Source organism: Mus pahari, chromosome 14 (assembly GCF_900095145.1).
Source record: "Mus pahari chromosome 14, PAHARI_EIJ_v1.1, whole genome shotgun sequence".
NCBI lineage: Eukaryota > Metazoa > Chordata > Mammalia > Rodentia > Muridae > Mus > Mus pahari.
Genome location: NC_034603.1, coordinates 17,238,880 through 17,244,332, shown reverse-complemented (window position 1 = coordinate 17,244,332; position 5,453 = coordinate 17,238,880). Strand labels below are relative to the sequence as shown.

Genomic DNA, 5,453 nt, shown 5'->3' with positions numbered 1-5,453 from the left:
CAGCAATAGATGACATCATCTGGAAAGAGGGTCTTGAGGTGAGGAAGCAGAATGGTGAGTGGTGCACGGGAGCCCTGACACAGGACTAGGCTACCAAAGTACTGGTTAGAGCACTCAGGAAGCCCTGGAGTTGGCCAATTCAGTAGAGCTCCACCTCCCTCTCTGGGGAAGGATGTGAAACCTCCTTTTCAGCTGACTGTAAACAACACACAGAGATCTGAGAATAGAAACTAAATCTTACCCTCACTGCAGTCCCTCCCTTTAAGGACAAGGCAGGTAAGATTCAGATCTAGGAACTGCAGAACAAAGAACCAAGGCTGTGTGGACTAAGATCTGGAAGGATATCTGAAAACATCTGCCTTTGCTTCCCAGCTGTTCTTCTCTCCAGAGCACCAAGACACCAACACTCTGCACCCCATCTGTTTCCTGAACGTCCCAGCTTAGAGGACTCCAAAGAGAGCTACCCCAGTGACCTTGCTCAGAGAAGAAAGAAGTGACATCGCAGGAGGGCCACTGGCATCACTGCTCAGGAACAGGTACCTGAAGNGTTCTAAAGCAGCTTGACCAGAAATCGCGGGCTTACTTGTGGTATCAAAGGTAGTCTCCTGGTAGCAGGGCAGAGGCTCTTCCGTTATGGCTTATTTCCCTCAGGGGTTGTTCACAGAAAGGCTCTTCTCTGTGTTCTGCACCACAGAGCACCCCCAACCCACCAGCAAGGCAGCTACACCCTTCCCTATCACATGCACATCCTAGGTGTGTTGCTCCTCTGATGCCAGCTTAAGCTTGGAGAAAGAGGGCAGCTTGTGTGACCAGATTCCTCAGAGTCAATGCGGGAACCTCGTTGCTGTAGGGTTGTTGTTGTTGTGGTTTTTTTGTTGTTGTTATTTTGATTTTGGGTGAGACTGGATCACACTGTGTGCCTCGGACTGATCTAGAACCTGTAGATCAGGCTGGCCTCATACTCAATGAGATCCAGCTACCTCTCTCTGTCTCTCTGCCTCCCACGGCTGAGATTAAAGGCATGCACCACCACACCCAGCTATACTGGAACTATTTTATTTACCCCCGTGAGGATAAACTCCTACCCAGAACACCCACTGCTGTTTCCTCCTCTGGAAGGGAGCTGTGAGAAGCCTCTCTCTTCAAGCTTCTCAGTTCCCTTTTCTGTGTAACCAGCACCAACAGTGCCCTGACTGTGGGGGAGGGGTTGCGGGAGGCTTCATAGCCAGCAAATCCTGGGGAAGTGGCCCACCCTAGGGGCTGGGATTCCTGCTGAATTGTCTTNGGCTTCTGGGAGCAGCTTCATCCACCCACTCAGGATACCTCTGTTCAAACTTTATTTAGTTTTTTTAGGAACTTGAGAAAGGAGCATATTTTCCTTATTCTTGTTCATACATACCGGTTTTTGGTTGGCCACACCACAGACAGTCCTGTGCTACAGCTCTCTGGCTGTCCGCTGTGTTCGAAGCTCTCAGTTCCCATTATTCTGCCGTCCACTTGTGTATCCCATATACGCTATCTCCCTCCCCCAAAGCTATTTTCACCCCTCTTATGGCCCCCCTTCCAGTTTCCTTGCCTCTGCAAACACTTCCTACAACATAAATATGCATTCCTAAAAAGGAGAACCTGAAACCCACACATGAGAGAGAGCNTCAGGTTTGCCTTTCTGACATTGGGTGGACTCCCTTAACATTTAGTAGCTCTGCCACTTTGTCTNAAAATTATACACTTGCGCTTATATTTATGCATGAATCCAGTTCCATTGTGTCNCTGTGGCACATTTTCATTATCCACTTACCATCTAGGCTGGTCGCATTTCTCAGCTATTGTCACTAGAGCAGTAATGAACATGATGTTCCAGTATCTTTGTGCTAGGATATAGAGTCCTTTGGGGCTATGCTCAGGAATGGTGTCACTGACTCCATTAAAGCTGTGCTTGTTTACAACCCCACAGCAGCAAATCAGGACTCCCCTTCCCCTACATCCACACGAGCATCCACTGCCATTTTCTCTCTTGATGCAAACCTCTCTGGCTCATGAAATCTCCAAGCACCTACTATTCGCATGATTTAATGGCTGAGGATACTGAACATGTTAAAGAAAACATATACATTTCTTGGCCATTTGTATTTCTTCTTCTGGAACTCTGCTCAGTTACATGCCCCGTGGATTGATTGGGTTGTTTGTTTTCTCATTGACCAGGGTTTTTGTTTTAAATTCTTTGCATATTTTGGACATTAATCTTCTGTTGAATGAATTGCTGACAAGAACCCCTCCCACCCGGCAGGCTGTCTCTCTCCTCGGCTGTTTCCCTCACTGGAGAGAAGCTTTGAATTCCATGCCCTGGTAGCAAGAATCTACATGCATTAAAGGAGATCTAACAGAGTGGCTAACGGCCTGTGATCTGGCCACTCTAACAGTAGATAGTCCCTGAAGAAAAGGCTAAGAACTCAATCCATGAGGCAGACTATCACGGCCGGCCTTCAGTATACACTGGAAACCCTAAGTAGTGCGCTCTAATACCAGTGAAGGACTGCCTCAGCAGCAGAATGGGTGAACCTGCCAGAGCAAATGAGAGCAAGCAGGCAAAGAAGACACGTCTCCTTCCATGTTCTTTTACGAAGGCTGCTACCAGAATATGTAACCCAGATTTAGGGTAGATCTTCTAACCCCAAATGGCCCAATGTAGAAAAATGTCTCACAGGTGTGCCCAGCTACTTGGGTTTCAGTTAATTCTAGAGGAAGTCAAGTTGACAACCAACATGAGATATCACCTGGGGTTTATTAAAAGACAAATCTACAATACTTACTTACATTGGGGTCCAGGAGTTGCCCCACAAAACCTCACAATACACGAGTCTCAGTCAGCCAGGAATACCTTCTGGAGAATTTGCCTCAGAACTGATCAGAAAGTGCCACAGACCAGACTCGGGAGCTGATTAACTCTGAGCCAGATTCATACAGAGCTTTGAAGCCTGAAATCCACGAATCTCTGTGCCAAGTTATTCCACCAATCTGTATGTAAGGATAAGAGACTTCCTAAAGAATATATACTTGTGGGCTGGTGAGATGGCTCAGCGGGTAAGAGCACTGGCTGCTCTTCCAAAGGTTATGAGTTCAAATCCCAGCAACCATATGGTGGCTCACAACCATCTGTAACGAGATCTGACACCCTTTTCTGGAGTGTCTGAGGACAGCTACAGTGTACTTATATATAATAATAAACAAATCATTTTTAAAAAAAGAATATATACTGTGGCATGCTTCCCCTGTCCTCATTGGTTGGATGACTCAACTGTGGCAGGGTGACTTGACTTCCTTAGCATTCATGTCCCAACTTGCCAACCAGGGTGTCAGTTACCCCCGCACATTTCAGAAAGTAGGATGTCAATTCCCAGGGAGGTCTCAACTCCAAGCTTATTGTGGCTAACTATATAAAGCAGGTCTAATTGGCCTCTGTTATGATTGGTCTCCAAGAACAATAAAGTATAGAACATAACAGACTTTGGGTTAACAGTTAACTCAATCATGACAAAGTTTCCAGTAACAGCACATGAGACAGTTTCCTTTCACAGTCATGACAGCATATGAGAAAGTTTGTTCATTGCTACCAAAGAATAGCATCCAGCTAAAAAGCCTGTGACCTACAAAAATAATCTGCCTGCATGATATACTGGCACAAATGTTATAGGAGTAAACAATCATATGTTAAAATTGGATTTAAGGCCCATGCCATGAGAAAGAAGCCGTACCTGACACCACTAAGAGGCCAAAAACCTGAGGCTAGATAGGTAGACCTATGGGAAAACTTACTACATTATTTTGGTAAAGGAATATAACAATAAAGTGACTCCTAAAGACATTGCTATACCCACAGATTAATTATACCCATAGATCAGCTTTCATCAGAGACGTTTCTTTTTGCAGTAAATGGCAATTAACAGAGACCTACAACTGGAAAGTTGAGAGACTTTGAACACCTTCTGATTTGTTTTCTTTTGAGTATGTTAACATTGGTGGATCTTATCCTGATTCTATTTCTTGATTTTTGGAGGGGACCCCAAACAATTTATCATAACAGCTGTATTAATTTATATCCCTACCAATAAGAGCTCCTATTTCTAGAGAGAGAGAGAGAGAGAGAGAGAGAGAGAGAGAGAGAAAGAGAGAGAGAGAGTTTTCTACTACCTAGTCTTCCAGCCGCTGTACCATTAGGGAAAATGACATCAAAAGATTTTGGAGGGTGTGTGTTTTCTTTTGTTTTTTTCAAGACAAGGTTCTCTGTATAGCAAGCCTGGATGTTCTTGAACTCACTTTGTAGACCAGGTTGAACTTGAACTCATCTGCTTGCCTCTGCCTCTGTAGGCCATGTTCTTGGAACAAACACACACATTTAGTAGGCTTAGCTTCAGCCTGTTAAAGACAACATGTGCAATATCTTTTTCTGAGGTCCCGATTCTTTTTTCTGAACAACTTCCAGTTACACTAATTTTTTTTTTTCTGAAAATGTCAGGGTTTCATTTTTCTTCACAACTGTATAGAACCTTATTGTGTATATGTACCGTGAGTTCTTTTGTCCATTCATCTGTATATAAATACCCACACTGAATTGATTTCATAGCAACCCATCAACACAGCAGCTATAACCATGGATGTGCTTGCATCTGTGTGGTCTGTAGTCCTTCAGTGAGAGGTGTACCTGGGACAGTGATCCATATGAAGTGAGAGGTGTACCTGGGACAGTGATCCATTTCTGAAAGAAATGCACCAGTTTCTAACAGTGAAGATGGTTCCTCTTTTCTACATTTGTTGGTGGTGGTGGTTTCTTGGTGGTATCATTCTGATTTAATTGGCCTTTCTCTGATAGTTCAAGATATCAAGTAAATATTCAAGTATGTTTTAGCCATTTCATTTAATCTCTTGATGACTGTCTTTACAGCTCTTTGGCTCATGAATAGACTGATTTGGAATTTTATTGTTTCAGCTAGTTTTACATTGTCAAAACACACCCCTCCCCCAATTCTCAAGTCACTTCTGTTGTCTCTTCTGCATCACACTAAGCATTGGAAGCTGTACTTTGGGTATCACATTTATGGCTGAGCACTCAAAACCCACTTATGCTCAATTCTCTGACCATTTTGAGTTCATCTAAAGTTACTCTTACTCACTATACAGAACAGCTTCTAGGGCCAAAGTCAACAGCATACCAATAAGTAGATACAAACATAAACATTTAAATGGCAAATTGAAGGAAGTATCGTGCACATTTCACAAAATAACAGTAGCAGCGGCTCCAGTGCACTGCCGGGGAGAGCGGACTGCTGAGGAGGGACCCGGGTCTGGTCCCGGTCGTCCGGCGCCTGTCCCGCCCAAGGAGGGGTGTTCGCCTGGCAGCAGTCCCCAGGCTGATCCGGCACCCGGCACCTTTCCCCGCCCGAGGAGGGATGTTCGCC

The 5,453-nt window shown here is 44.6% G+C and overlaps 1 protein-coding gene across 1 annotated transcript in view; it reads left to right on the top strand.

Moving 5' to 3' along the window:
• The first annotated feature begins 217 nt into the window (after positions 1 to 217).
• The window catches only part of LOC110331209 (T-cell-specific guanine nucleotide triphosphate-binding protein 1-like), a 72,149-nt gene continuing 66,913 nt past the window's right edge, over positions 218 to 5,453 (top strand). The window contains exons 1-2 of the mRNA XM_029545749.1: positions 218 to 276; positions 373 to 536. The gene's annotated coding sequence lies outside the window, so the exon portion shown is untranslated. The remainder of the gene's footprint in view (positions 277 to 372; positions 537 to 5,453) is intronic.